The sequence below is a fragment of the Eulemur rufifrons genome, chromosome 18 (genome assembly GCF_041146395.1).
Source record: "Eulemur rufifrons isolate Redbay chromosome 18, OSU_ERuf_1, whole genome shotgun sequence".
Lineage (NCBI taxonomy): Eukaryota > Metazoa > Chordata > Mammalia > Primates > Lemuridae > Eulemur > Eulemur rufifrons.
In genome coordinates, this window is record NC_091000.1 from 12,616,087 (window position 1) to 12,632,463 (window position 16,377).

The 16,377-nt window shown below is 44.0% G+C and overlaps 1 pseudogene; it reads left to right on the plus strand.

Annotated features, from left to right (window-relative positions):
• The first annotated feature begins 2,378 nt into the window (after positions 1-2,378).
• LOC138398760 (mesoderm-specific transcript homolog protein-like) lies at positions 2,379-9,053 on the plus strand (annotated as a pseudogene).
• Positions 9,054-16,377: the final 7,324 nt, after the last annotated feature.

Here is a 16,377-nt window from a genome sequence, read left to right on the forward strand (position 1 = left end):
CCCTGCAGCCGAAACCCCGTCCTGTCAGGGGAACTGGCGGATATTCCCAACCTGGAAGGCCTGTGGACAAGAGGCAGGACTCAGCCGCCAAATCCAGGATTGAAAAGAAAAAAAGAGAAGGTTCTTGCTACTGTCACCAAACCAGCTGGTGATGACAAGAACGATGGTGCCTGGGTGGTTAAATGTCACAAAGTGCCTACGTACGCTCCTACTGAAGATGTGCCTTGAAAGCTGTTGCACCCCAGCAAGAAACCCTTCAGTCCCCACGTGAGAAAACCTCAAACCAACGTCACTCCCAGACCGTCGGACCATCCTCTCTGGGCGCCACAGAGCCGAGAGGGTGGTTCTCTGGAAGCAGCTGAGCAGTGACTGGCCTCTGGGCCTCCATCGAGTTCCTCTGCATAGGACACACCAGAAATTTGTCATTGCCACCCCTGCCAAAGTCGATATCACTGGTGTGACAATCCCCACATGACTCACTGACCCTTACTTCAAGAAGAAGCTGCATAAGCCCAGACACCAGGAAGGTGACATCTTCAACACGGAGAGAGAAACGCAGGCTTACGAAGCAGCGCGAGCTTGCTCAGCAAGTGGTGGACTCACAAAGTTTGCCACGAGTCAAAGTTGTTCCTTGGATCTCAGGCTACCTGCATGCGGTGTTCTCGCTCACACGTGGAATTTATCCTCATGAATTGGGGCTCTAAATTTCATGCAAACAACCTAATTAAATAAGTGATACATTTAAAACAAATAAATAAACCAAGACCCAGTGCTTCTAGCAGAAAGCTCTTCTAGCCCTGTCGCTGTTTGGAAGCCCAGTCCTCACTGCCGGGCGGAGAAGGAGGAGACAGTAATTGTTCCAAAGCGCCCTCCGCCCTCCCTCCGGGCCCAGCTCCACCCTCCTGCTCCACCCAGAGGGCAGCGCCACGGACTTCCGAATTCACACAGCACTGCCCAGCATTAGTGTGAGCAGAAGGGCCGGCGCCCCTGGCAGGCCACAGACGACGACAAAGGCCCTGATTCAGGGGCTGCAGCTCCACAGCAGGCTGGAAGTCGACCCTTCCCACGGGAGCCACGCAGCACCTCTGGCTTTCTTCACCGTCCCCAATAAATGGGAGGCTTTGGGCCCGCAAAGCGTGGTGCTGTTTCATTAAACCCCACAGACTCCAAATTACTACCCCTGCGCTTATGAAGGGTTTCTTAAGGGCAGTGTGTTTGCAGAATGAGTTACAACAACTTTTATTCCCCAAGCAGGACTCCTTTGCATAAGGGCAGCGCAGGTAGGGCCCGTGAGGCTATAGCTCGGGCCCCTACGCAATCTTTTTTTTTTTTTTTCCTGTGGGGAATCACTGCCATTTGCTTTAGGTGAGCTTTGCTGTCAAAATTCTCACTTGCCTGCATGGTCAGCACATACCCTCTTCCAGCCTCATTCCAGGCTGAAAAACAGAGTGGAAAAGTTTAGTCGTGCATTTGATTCAACTGCATCTCGTTTCTGTGGAAACCAGGCTGCTACATTAGCCCAATTCTATCTTTCCTACTATGAGACCCACCTTTCACTAGCAATTTTAAAGTAGATTTTCACCTTCCCTGGGTATTAACCTTCGACTTGCAGAAGCTAGCGTGGCTTTGTGGGTTATAGAATATCCATATGCAAAGAACTCACAAAGAGCCCGATCCAAAATAGCCATTGTATCGGCTGTGGTCTTCCGACACGGAGGCCCACTCAATACTGAAGACAAACTCGGTGCCATCTCCAAGAAAGATCAAGTGCAGCAGGAAAAGGAATGCCCACGGCCACGTGACGAGGCGCATTCTGCGGCCACACTCGGGCTCCACGGTAGAGGGTTGAGACTGACTGGCATCGCCGGCCATGGACTTGGGGGGGGGGGGGGCGTGTGCAGAGGCACAGGTTCCCCAAATCAGATGCTGTGTGTCTCCTTCAGAGCAGAGCAGCGTGTTCAGTCTGTGGGTTACGTGGACTCCGAGGAGCTCAGGTCCAGCAGTCAGGCAGGAGGGTCACAGAAGTCACTTCTGATCCACCTGGAGCACAGGAGTCTTCTAGACTCAGATTCCTTGGGGCTTGGGCACTGGTATCTCATTCCTTTTATTTGGGTCAAGCCATGTGCTTCTTTTAAGCATTTGACATACACCATTAAGAGTTAGCCTGACCCTAAATAGGAGCCTATTCTCCCTAGAGCAGGGGCAGAGAGTGTCTGATTCCCCCTTCCCAGAACTGGGGAATCTGGGAGTGCTAATCGGGAATGTTTTAAGTTGTTAGGTGAAACAGGTGAAAGAAAGCTGACTTGAATTAACTTAGGCAAAAGTCAAGAGCAAATGGCAGTGACTCCCCACGAAAACACCGTGTGGGATCCCCCGCTATGGCCTCACGTGTCCTTCCCATGCTGCACATATGCAAAGGAGTCCTCTTGGGGAATAAAAGGTATTGTGACTATTCTGGAAATATACAACTCTTAAGAAACCCTTAATAAGCACAGGAGTAGTAATTAGAAGTCTTTGAGGGTTAATGAAATACAGTATCGCATTTTGCAGGCCCAAAGCCTCCTATTTATTGGAGACTCAGGGAAGAAAGCCAGAGAGCTGGGCGCGGTGGCACGTGCCGGTAGTCCCAGCTACTCCAGAGGCTGAGACAAGAGGATCCCTTGAGCCCAGGAGTTCGAGTCCAGCCTGGGCAACATGGAGAGACCTTGTCTCTAAAACAAAACAAAACAAAACAAAAAAATGAAAGAAAGAAAGCCGGAGTTGTGAAGTTGCTCTTTGAGAAGAGTGGAGCGGAGTGCTCAGTGTACCCCTAGAGAGGGTCAGAATGCAATTGGCCCTCAGAACAACTGTCCCAGCAAAACTCTCCCACCGTCTCTTGAGTCTAATTCCCTCTGGCATTGGCTTCACACTCACACTGGCTCCTCTAGGTAACCAACACGTCTCCATCACCTCCTGAGCCTCCAGCTCTCGGTCAGAGGGACCCACTCCTTTGCTTCATTCCAGGGTGGGATTCTCACAGGTCCTCTGTGCCGACCACTGGACCAGGGCTGAAGTGGTCTGATCAGGCTGACTCTGGTGTCGCGCCCATTCCTGGATTGCTTAGCTAGGGCAGGGGACAGGTCTGAGGGTCTGGAGCTGTTCCCAGAGGCCCATTCCTAAGTATCAGGTCCCTCTCGGAAAATGAGCAGAGTGACCACTGGTCATCCCTCACTGGGGCCACCACCCCACGAGCCAGGACTGGGCATGAGAAGGGAAGGGGTGTAGTAGCAACCATCGGTTTATAGAGTGGGTTAAAGGGTCAGACCCACCACAGTCCAGGGTCCCAAGTAACAGGAATGTGTCCGAAACACGGAGTCTGAGGCAGGGAGTGTGAAGCAAAGTAGTAGCCGCAGTAACAATGACAGCAAAAACAATGCCATCCATTGAGCATCTGTTCTGTGCCAAGCATATAGAAGCACTTCATATGCACTGTTTCCAATCCTTACAACCTGTGTGGGAGGTGCTATTAGTCCCATTGTGCGGTAAGAAAATTAGGATTCACAGACTCTAAGAGACTCTTCTATAGCGTCAGAGCTAATAGGTGACAGAAATGGATCTGACATGCAGGGCCTAGGAAAAGGATCAAGCACGTCCTTTGGGGGTAACTTAATGCGCCTGTGATTGTCTGTGGCAAACATACTCCAAGAGGAAAAGCCTTGTAGGAGGGACTGTGAGTGTCTCCGGGGGAAGGAGGGAGATGCCACGGAAATGGGCTAACCCAGAGGGAGGCCGTGCTTGACTAGCCTCTCGGAGTTGTGTGGGGACCACAAGTTTTCGGGTTGAGTGGGAGAGTCCTGATTTTACCTGGAGTTCCAGCAACTGTATTAATCACACCCCCTTTCTCTCTTTCTCTCTCTCTGACATAAACATTCAGTCAGTGGGCTGAATCTTGTTTATGTCCCCAAAATTCACATGTTGAAATCCTAACCTCCAAGGTGATGGTATTAGGAGCTGAGGCCTTTGGGAGGTGATTAGGTCACGAGGGCAAAGCTCTCATGAACGGGATCAGTGCCTTATACACCATGTCCTCGAGACTCCCTCGCCCCTTCTGCCATGCGAGGACACAGTGAGAAAGTGCCGCCTACGAGCCAGGAAACAGGCCCTCGCCAGACATGAAATCTGCGGGTGCCTTGATCCTGGGCCTCCCAGACTCCAGCACTGTGAGCAATCCATTTCTGTCGTGTATAAGCCACGCAGTTTGTGGCATTTTGTAATAGCCTGAATGGACTCAGATAATACACACATATTTAATAGAAAGGATGTGGAATACACAATTTATAATTAATAATGAAACATATGCTATTCTTTAATGTAAATTTCATATAACTAGTTGATTCTCACAGCATCAAATTCTGTGAGAATTTTTTGGTTGATTTTTGCTAAAGTCATGTATCCTTAGTCAACCTGTGGTTGTCATTCAACCACGATTTGTCAAATGATGATGCATTCCAATCTGCTCTTTTCCTAATGAGTTTATTGTTACTAAATCTGATACGTGATCTACCGCTATACCATTTCTCATCCTTGTGAAAATTATATTGATTAAACAGAAACTTCTTTCAGTGCTACTCACTGCAATACTGCTAACTCTCTTCATACGGTTGTAGGAATTAGAGCATTGTTTAATAATGGCTATATTTAATAACTGACTCCAATGAAAGTCTAAAAAATTTAACAGTCAACTCATTGCTCGCTGCCATTGAGACAGGCCAGCCTCACTGCTGCAAGTATCCTAACTCTGGCCCCTTTTAGAAAAGCTCTAATCCTCTGTCCACAGCTGCAGTGTTGGTGACTGTGACATTATATTCCTAACGAACCAGACGAGTGGGAAGGTGGCGAGGAAAGGGCTGGGGGGCGGGGAGCTTGGCATCCTGTGACCTGGGAGCTGTGCAACTGTACTCCCACTTTTAAACCGCTCCTCACTGTGAGCAGACAGGGACACTGAAGGACTCGGAAGGACAGCTTAGGAGAGCCCACCTCTGGGAGCCACGTGGGCTCATGCAGTTTTCTACATGCTGCAGCTTCTGTCCTTCTCACAGCCAGGGAGAAGTTTATTCAACTTCCCTGTAGCTGGGAAGAATCCGATTCTACTTATAAAACCAAGTTTATTTCACATTTTTAGAGACTTCATGGTGCAGGGGAAATAATCAGAAGATTAGGGTTTGACTTCTAGCTCTGACATTCGAGTGAGTAAGTATTCATTCTCTCTAAATCTCCGTGTCGAAATCTTGGCTATAAAATGGAAATAACAAGGACACTGATACTTAAGGCACAAGATTCTGTGTTAAGTATTAGTCAAGTTTAATTAATTCAGAATTAAATGAGGCAACATACATAACAGAATCCTTGTAGGCTATTTATATTGTTTAAATGTACTGTTATAGAATGGAGATTTCTCAAAGAAGTAGACATAGAACTACCATTCGATCCAGCAGTCCCACAACTGGGGACCCACCCAAAGGAAAAGAGTCATCATAGCAAAAGACACCTGCACCTGCAGGACCATTCACAATGGCAAGGATATAGAATCAACCTAAGTGTCCATCAATGGATGACTCAATATAGAAAATGTGATAGATAACATGGAATACTACACTGCCATAAAAAAGAATGAAATCATGTCTTTTACAGCAACATAGATGGAACTGGAGGCCATTATCTTAAGTAAAATGACTCAAACACAGAAAGCCAAATACTCCATGTTCTCATGTATAAGTACATATGGAAATAGAGAGTTTAGAATAGTAGACACTGGAGACCTGGAAGAGTAGAAGCGTGGGAGGCGGTGATGGATGAGAAATTACTTAATGGATATAATGTATACTATTTGGGTGATGGTTACACTAAAAGCCCAGACTTCACAATGCAATATATCCATGTATCAAAACTGCACTTGTACCCTCTAAATCTATAAAAATAAAAAAAAAAAAAACAGGGAAAGTTTTAGATAAATAAGTAAATAAACAAACTAATCAATTTAGGCCAGGCGCGGTGGATCACGCCTGTAATCCTAGCACTCTGGGAGGCCGAGGCGGGTGGATCACTCGAGATCAGGAGTTCAAGACCAGCCTTAGCAAGAGTGAGACCCTGTCTCTACTAAAAATAGAAAGAAATTATCTGGCCAACTAAAATATATATATAGAAAAAATTGCCGGGCATGATGGTGCATGCCTGTAGTCCCAGCTACTCAGGAGGCTGAGGCAGTAGGATTGCTTAAGCCCAGGAGTTTGAGGTTGCTGTGAGCTAGGCTGACGCCATGGCACTCACTCTAGCCTGGGCAACAAAGCAAGACTCTGTCTCAAAAAAAAATAAATAAATAAAATAAAATAAATTAAAAAATCAATTTACTTTTATACTGATTAAATTTACTAGTGTTTAAAAGTAGTGGCCTCAGTCAGGATAACCAACAGAACTGCAGCTGAAATTCACACAGAAGCCCCACTGGAACAGCAAGAATTGGGTCTTTGTTCTGCTTTGCAATTTTCTGTTCATGATTAGGGCAAACAAGAGATATGAAAACTTCAGGTTAAAAAAAAAAAAAAAAAACTCTCCAAAATTCCAGACAAAAAGCTGAATTTTCTCCAAGCTATTTTTTCCAATTATCTTAGAATTATTTGGGGAAGATGAATAATGTTCAGCACAAACTATTTCCACAGTGTTAGCTGCCTTTACATTCCTAGATGGTTTTTAATGCCACAATTTTTTATTGTGTGTGTCCTTTTGTGTCAGACACTGTGCTAGGCCCACGGGATGCCTGTTTTGGAGAAGTTCCAAGTAGGTAGCTGTCTGAAAGCTATGAATATGTAGATTTTTGTGTCCACAGCATCTAATTTCTGAGTGCTCAAATGTAATTGTCATGCAAGTTGTAAAACTGGTTGGCGAGGGGAAATGCTCTAGCAAGAAGGAAATACACCGTGGTACGGGAAAGGAAGGAGTGCAATCTGCAGCTGCACAGAGCTTCCGTTTGCTCAAGTCTGTGCTCAGGAATATGAAGTAACAGGAGAGGCAAGATTCTGAGGCGTGTTCAGCAAACAAAATGGATTACGCAAAATTTTATGAAGCAAAAGACTGCAATTAGTGAGCTTTGGTGGGGAGTTGTTTTTTTGGTTGTTTTTGCCTTAATTCTCTTTCCTAAATGGAATGTTTTCAGTCTTTGCTTGTAACAGAAAACAAAACCAGTAACTTTCTTTAATTAACAATGTAGTATCAATGGACTATAACAAGCTGATAAAAGCAAGAAGACTACTTAACATTCAACAGATTCTATGTCAACTTGAAACAAACGAAAAACATTTCAATGTAAATTCATTTGGTTTGTTTATAATTGGACTTATTCTCTAATGAACAAGCCACATTTTACACACACTTCTAATCAATGAAATGACTGCAGGAGTAAATGTCTCTTGGTCTCTTATTGTGGGGAGGACGTTTCTTAAGTACAGTAAGTCTTGAGTTAACATAGTCGATAGGGTCTTGGAAACTGTGACTTTAAACAAAACAAAGTGCGTATATAGAAAAGATTTATGTACAGATATATTTGCATCAGTGTTATCTATTACAGCAAAAGTATTGGTTATAAAATTATGTTTGTCAATAGAATTCAATATTGAGAAGCCATTAAACATCATGTTTTCAAAACGTCCTATCTAGGGAACATACAATATAACATTTACAAAAATAAATGGGATGCAACCTGGTTTTTATACTATAACAAGTAATATGTGTTATATGTATGATATACTTATTACATATATTTAGTAATACATATATTATATATACAAACACAACACAGAAAATAAAGCTGGACGGAAACACACTAAAAATACTACCAGGGCAGCGGCCACCAGCACGTCCCCGCGCAGCCCCGGCAGCCCCACCTGGCGAGCAGAGTGGCGCAGTGCACGCCCCAGTGGCCGCTCGCTGCCGGCAGCCGCCGCCCTGCGTGGGCTGCGGGCTGTCCCCAGCTGTCGGGCACCCCGTGCTCTGCGACACTGAGGCGGGTGGCATTGGGATAACACGGCCACAGTGCACCGAGATCGCCTCCTCAGGGTGCGGGAGTGGTGGGTCCAGGTGGGGCCGTTGGCTGTTACCTGCACATCCCACCCCCTCAGCTTTCCCCTGCCCTTCCCCCATGGAAGTCTTCCGGCAAACTTTTCACTTAAACAAGGGACTGCGCATCTTCGACCAAGACTCTGAAGGTGTGGTTGGAAGCCCGGAGACAGTTGTGTTTTTACACGGCTTTCCAACATCCAGCTATGATCGGTACGAGTTTGAGAAGGTCTGACCTTGAGGTTTCATCGAGTGATTGCCCTTGATTTCTTAGGCTTTGGCTTCAGTGACAAACCGAGACCACATCGCTATGATGTGGTCACTATGTGAGCAAGCCAGCGTCGTGGCCGCGCTCTTGCAGCATCTGGGCCTCCAGGACCGCAGGATCAACCTTCTGTCTCACGATTACGGAGACGGTTGCTCAGGAGCTGCTCTGTAGGTACAAGCAGAATCGATCTAGTCGACTTAGCATAAAGAGTCTCTGTCTGTCAAATGGAGGTATTTTTCCAGAGACTCGCCGCCCTCTCCTGCTCCACAAGCTACTCAAAGGTGGAGGCTGCTGTCACCCATCATCGCGGCAGGTGAACTTCTTTGTATTCTCTCGAGGTCCCGTGCCAGTCTCTGGGCCCTACACTCCAGCCTCCCAGAGCGAGCTGTGAGACACGTGGGCAGGGACGCAGAACAATGACGGGAACTTAGTCACCAACGGTCTTACAGTACATCAGTCAGAGGAAGAAGTTTGGAAGAGCTGGATGGGAGCCCTTGCCTCTGTAACTAGTCCCATTCATTTTATCTACGGGCCATCGGATCCTGTAATCCCTGTCCAGAGTTTCTGGAGCTATGCAGGAAAATGCTGCCCCCGTCCACAGTGTCGATTCTGGATGATCACATTGCCAAGATCCACAGCTAGAGGATCCCCTGGGCTTCATGAATGCATCTATATGGGCTTCGTCAACTCCTTCTGAGCTGGAAAAAGTAGCTTCCCCGTATTACCTCCCCTACTCCTTTATCTGTTGTGTATTCCACTTAGGAAGAATGCCCCAAAGAGGTCCTGGCCATCAAACACAATCCTCCCTACGAAGTCCCCTTTTCTCACACTGGTGAACAGCAAAGAGGCAAAAGCCAGCAGGAGCTCCCACTAAGGGTTGACATAAGGTCCCCCTCCCATTCCTTTGACATCTCATCAAAAGTGGATGGACTTGACTTTGTGTTATTAGGAAATTCGGATGACCATTACTGCTCACTGATGCAGAAAGACAGACATTCTTTTGCACAAAATACTTTTTAACACTTCTTTGGATGTTTCTAAAATATTTAGAAGTGCTAATTTCTGGCCCAGCCCCAACTGGCATCCTCAAGTAAAAAATGAGGAGAGGGGCCTCCTTACCTCTCCTCGAATGGCTTTAGGGCACAGACTTTTTTAAAGTTATCTAAGCAACACAGCTTCAAGTGAGAGTGAGTCTCCCTTGTCATAACTTTGGAGTTAGTTTCATCAGCTGCTTCTAATTATAGGCATTTTTTAAAATAGATATTGGTTTCAATAATGCGGTGTTCTATGCATACGTTAAGACTATGATTTACCTACACATATATGTATTTTATAAGGATACTAAACCAGCAGACCTTTATTCTGCCAAAGTAGTGAACCCTACTAAACCTGCTTAATTTTTGAATTGAACTAAATCCAAACTATTTACAGGATTCCCTAAAATCACAGGACTTTAAGGACCAACAGCATCTGTGCCAGAGATTGACTGTTCGTTGGAATGACCAATTCTAAAAGCAAACAACAGTCTGACTCCTCATGCCTCAGTGCCTAGAAGCATGTTTCTCCCGAGCTACACTGAGGGGAGGGGATCGTTGTGTAGTCTAAGTTACCATGATGAATGTACATCAACTCCTTTCATGATGTTTGCTTAACTCCCCATTGGCTGTCCCAGAGAGGCCTTCTCATGTAGCTCACCAATTCCTGTACTTGACAGACAGGAAAGTTCTGGAAGCTTTAAGAACAAATTCTGAGAGACCTATGAATAATGGTGGTGAATACTTTTTTTAAAGCCACATTTCATTGTCTTAGTTAAAGCAACATTAAATGATTATTTTAAATTCATTTTTCATTAGTATCTTCAAGTATAACAACTTTGAGACTGGAATAAGGGTTTATTTTCTATTACTAAAATGAATGGTGACCAAAGAATTTTAAAAAAAATAAAAATCCTAACAGTAGTTTTCTCTAGGTGGTTGGATTATCAGTGGTTTTGATGTTCTTCGTCTTGCTTTTCTGTTTTATAAGGTTTTCCACATAAGCCTGAAGATCTGCCAAGAGGGAAGAATATGTTGGCCGGGCTGACACAAGTGTTGTGGTCCCCAGGACACTTATACATCTAATTCTAAAATAATAACGTGACATTATCTTTAATATCTTAAGATAAATATTTTAGTGGCCATAAAAATTATTAATAATGAAACATTTGGCAAGTTCAGAAAAGTAAAAAGAATTAGGGAGAGAATTGTCCGTAATTCCACCCGTGAGAGGGGAGGGTGGATACCAATATGTCACAATTGACAGAGAGGGTGGCTCTGCTGCTATGCCATGGAGCACGTGTGCCACTGAAGTGCCCCACGAGCCGTCACAGGGGACACTAGTGACTGACTGGGTCCTGCGGTCCAGGTGGGATGCAACAGCGCCCCCTGCCCCGCTTCGATCGGTCCAATTGTACATTAGACTTTCATGTAATATTCCACTTGAAGAAAGGCTGCACACCAAGCAACAAAGTAACACTTGGTTACCACCATATTAAGCCTTTTCCCTAAAGGTAAACATTTCGGTTGTTTCCAGTTTTTCTCCAACAGAACAGAAGCTTGAGTGAATCTGTGTGTAGTCATCTTGGCCCACATTTCTGCATCTACCATTGAAATTCCAGGAAAAGGGTAGCAATCATTTTCAAAGTTCTTGATATTTCCAAATTGCCCACACAAAAATCAACTTGTTTACCACCCACCAGCTTGCCCATCTCACCAAACCCTCACATGCATTGAGCATAATTTTTTTAAAATCTTTGTTAATTTGATAGATTTAGAAGGCAGCTCCTCATTGTGCTGGTCATATGTTAAGGATTATGTTTTCCTTGGGGAGCTCTTCCAAGAACCCTTCCACCAGTAAAAGCTGCCATCCCACCAGCCCCTGTGTACAAGACATGGCGCCCAAGTGAGGCTGGCCTTGTCCAAAGGCTCGCGCTTGCATTTTCCTCTCCCGAGGCTTGCAAGCCAGCAACATGACCTCACAGCAAGCCACCAGCAACATGACCTCACAGCAAGCCACCAGCAACATGACCTCACAGCAAGCCAGGCATGTCGCATGAGGATCCCAGGACAAACGGCAGATGCCAAGGTCTGAAGTCTCCCACCCCACCAAACGCTCCATAGAACTCGGGGGTCTCAGAACTGGAAGGGGCCCTCGAGAGTGGTCGTCCTTGAGGCCTTTGGCTCCATAAATACAGACTGCGCGGCAGAGGGGAGAGAACTGTACCAGCTCCTGATACAGCCAGGGCCTAGGAGGTCATCCAGTGACCTTCCCGCCCTGGCCTCCAGCCCTGTAATAACCACCACCTGCTGCGAAAGTGAGCCCCGCCCCTTCGCCCTTTTATCTGATCACTGACCCTCAGCGTAGGGAGCAGGGTTCCGACCGAGGGGGTGAGCGGAGGCTGAAAGCGAGCACAGGGCTGCAGAGTAACAGCAGAAAGAAGGCAACTTGGGAGATGCGCTCAGGAAACCGGAAGAGACTTTGTAACTCAATCGCAGACGTCAGCACGGGATTGGCCACCAGGGGGAGCGCTATTTCCAAAATGCGGTCTCAAACCTGGGACTGCACCGGCCTGGGCTGTAAAATACCCAAGGATGATTGCAAGATTTGCTCACCAGATCCACTGGCTCCCATCCAGATTTTGTGTCAACGTACAGTCCGCAGTTTGTAGTGCCACCATAAACCAAAGCTTCCGGTTTGGGTCCCTAGATTATTGTCTTAAAAGTAAATACAGTACGATGATGAAACACATGTATGTGTGTACATACACACGAGTTACAAAACATGCATTTATCTCAGCAACAGAGAGAATTTTAAATATATTTAATACATACTATATAAATCTAATATAAAATACATTTAATATATATTTATATATTAATATAATTGTATTAATGCATATTTACAAATATATAAAATATGTTTATTTTATATATGTAATTGTACATATTATACTTATAAAATTCTGTTGTTGGGTGATAAATACATGCTTTGTAACTTCAATTTTATATAAAATACCTATTAAATATATTCTATATTATATCTATATGTGTAATAATATATTAAATACATATTTTACATATTAATATTTTAAAATATATAGTTAAAATTCCCTCTGTTGGTGAGTGTTACGTCCATGCTTTGTAACTCCTCTGGTTCTGGCTTACTCATAGTAATCCTTGAAAACCCTGGAAAACACAGAATAACCTTCTTATTGGCCTATTAAAAGTATTTAATTTTATGTTTCCCTAGCCCATATCTGTTCCACGTATAGTTGAAAATAAAAAAGAAATAGGGGATTGGATTTAAAGAGAAATGGGCAATAGCCATTGTTCCCAGCTTAATCAGGACAGAAAGCCAGAGTCAGATAGGAGAGTTTAATGTAGCTAAGAGGACAAAATACTTTGAACAGTCTCAACCATCTATGTAAATATAAAACCCCTCTTCTCATTTCCTTTAGTGCTAGTTCCTACACATACAACTGATTAAGAAAGAAAGTCTATATTTAACGGTCATTGTTTATGCTACTTTGAGGAAAATGATCTCACTGTCTAACATAAAAAATAATAAATTTTTGGTTTTTAAAGAGATCTGATTGGCAACCCTAAAATGCAACCTTTCTCATCCTCCAGAAAACGACACAACCAAAAACTCATATCATCACCCAAACTAGGCTTGACGAGTAACCGCATAGAAAATACGGAAAGGTGCTCCGTGAGCCACATGGGCAGGTGGAGCCGGGTGCAAGGAGAACCTGCTAACAGGCCTCTTCTCGTGGCACATCCAGGCTGCACCTCAGGAAACTGAGGCCACTTTGAAAAGGCTGGAAGACATTCCTCACAACCCTGAACTCTGGAACAACCAGAAAATCACATGGGAGTTACTCTGTGCTGTGTAGTTTCTCTTTGTGGTGTCCACCCCTCATCCCATTCCCCTTTTAATCTGTATTCATTCAGAGATAAGAACTTAAAAAATAAAAACAAGTAAAAAAACACCTGTGCAGAAAGTAGAAGGAACTGCAAGTAGCTCATCACATTTTGGGGAAAACAGTACCCACAAGTATAGTTCTCAATAAGAGAAGAGTATGAAAGAAACCTGTATAGCAGTATACTAGAAACTCAAATTTTTCATGCCCTCCTTGGACTCAGAATACAGTGTCACAGAACCAATTAGATGAGATAGAAGAAGTTAGAAGTTTGGCAAAACAGAGCTTCTGTAGACAAGTGTCTGTCCCAACTCAGGACCAGGCCTGGGGACTTGCCTTGCTCAGCTACCCCCAGCTATTGCACTGAGGACGGATTCCACGTGTGCGGACAGGACCATGACTATCAGCTCTTCCCGGCTCTGAACAGATACTAGCTCGCTGCAGATGTCACTTCAGTTAAGGAGGAATGAACAAGGGGGAAGAGACCCTACAGGGGAGGTAATTTTTAAAAGCTACAGAAAATGGGAAAGAGATTTCATCTTGGTAATTTAGAAGAATCATACCTCTAAAAATAATTTACAGCAGAATCCAGCAGATTCAAGAAATTTGGCATCTTCTGTAGGATATAAAAAGATACAGCCTCTATTACACAGAAACAAAAGAAAAAGAAAGACAGAATAAGCAGAGATGGAAATTGAGAAATATGAGATGAACTAATGCTTTCAACAAATATTTATTATTAAGAACCCATGACAAGGCACGCACTGTGCCGGAAGCAGAGGATATGCAGATGAGTGAAATGGCCACGATGCCACTTTCACAATGGCTTACACTTTGTCGGGGTTCACAGACCAAGCAGTAATACATAAATAAATAATTCAAAATGATAGTTGCTGTGAAGGAAACAAACAAGGGGCTGATTTCGGGAATGGCAGGTGGTACCTACCCAGACGAGTAGTCAGGGAAGGCTTCTGCAGAGGGCAGAGTTTAGTCCGAGCCAGCTAGGGAGAGAGCAAGTACCAAGCACTCCCGGGAAAGGAAACAGATTGCTCTCAGGTGAGAAAGGGCTCTGCACGCCTGAAGAACTGGAGACAGACCAGCGTGCCTGGTAAATTCCACCTGAATTTGGAAATATAAGCAGCGTCAGCTCATGTAGAACCTTTACAGCCAAGAAAAGTAGTTTGGATTTTAAGTACAAAAGGAAGTCGCTGAGTATATACATATTCAAGATATGTGTGTATGTATATATGTGTCTAGATGTATACATGTTTATACACACATGCACATATATGCAGCTGGCCATTGAACAATGTGGGGGTTAGGTGCACCATGCCTGCCCTGCATTCAAAAGTCCACGTATAGCTTTTGACTCCCCCAAAACTTAACTACTAATAGCCTACTGTTGGCTGAAAGCCTTACCAATAACAGTCAATTAACACATATTTTGTATATGTTATATGTATTATGTACTGTATTCTTACAATAACAGTAAGTTAGAGAAAAGAAAATGTTAGTGAGAAACTCATGAGGAGGAGGAGGGAGGGGAGGGGCATTGGTCTTGCTGCCTCAGGGGTGCAGAGGTCGAAAAAAGTCCATGTATAAGTGGACCTGGGCCGTTCAATCCTGTATTGTTCAGGGGTCCACTGCACAGTCACACGTGTTTAAATATATACGTATGTATTAATTACTCTAACTACTGTATAGAGAACAGACTAGAAGAAGGATGAAGGGTGGCACCTTGGACCGAAGTGATGGCAGTAATGGTGGCGACAAAGTGACAGTTTGGAGAAACATTCTAGAGGCTGAAACAACTGTAACTGTTGATGGCTGGTGGAGGTAAACAGGCAGCAAGGCCTGAAGGTGGATCGGGCTCCTGGCTTGAACGGCCTGGCTGATGACTGTGAAAGGATAGTGAGAAAGTCTAAAAACGGGACAGCAAAACGAAAAGCTGCTGGAGGCGGTGGAGGGCAGAACTGCGGCCGCAGAAACCAGAACGTGTGACATCGAGGGCAAGTGAGAGATTCTCCCAGAACGCAGAGCAAAGGGAACAGAGACGAAAATGATGAGAAAGAAGACGACTGAGAACCAAGAATCATCCCGTGGATAAGATGGGTGTTTCTGAAAAAGAAACCAGAGCAGCTGAATAAAAACAGTCAGAAACAGAAAGACAGCGTCCTGAAATGAACAATACCTAAGTCAGAAAATTAAAATACCCACCGTTTACCAAGGAAGACTCTAAAATATGGTCATTTCCTTCAGAAAGGCATGCATTTCCAAAATAAATAATAAAAAAGTTACTTGTAGAGAAAAAAATGCAAAGTGGCCCTAGAATTTCGTTCCCTATCTGTAATTCAGTAGTTACCAGAAGGCAATGGAACAATGCCTAGAATTTTGAAACATAACAAGTATGACTCAAGAATTCTACAGCAAGTCAATATTGTTACTCATGAGAGAAACCAACAAAAAGATATTATCACATCTGCAAGAGCTAAGAAAATATGCCATCCACTTATCCTTACCCACAAAAATATCACTAAGCTTCTAGCTAACAGAGGGTGACTCAAGAATGAATAAGTTATGATATGAAAGGAGTCAGTGAGAAAATTTTTCATTTAATTATAGACATAAATCAAAAAGTTTTAAAGAGACTTTCAAAATAGAAAGCAATGAAATGTACATCATACTCAAAAGAAAAGTTATATGGTGTAAGAATATAATACACGACTAATAAAAAGTGTATCAAAATCCTGAATGTCTACAAAAATTGGAAATATGAGTAAAAATTTTGATGGTAAGTGAAGATACTCTATTTGACTTCTTTTGCATAATTACATAATTGCTATGAAGAAAATGAGTGGGGTGATGGTTTAGAGAATGGCAGAGCAAACTACTTAGATAAAAGAGCTGGGGAAGGTGTCTCTGAAGTACAGTTTGTGACTCTTTTTTGGGTGGAGCTGAGGTTTTCTGAAGGAAGGACAGAACATTTATACAGTAATCCTGAAGTATTTAATTAGGTCCAAAATTGACCCGGTTGGAATGGTGGAACATACCTGGCACTCAT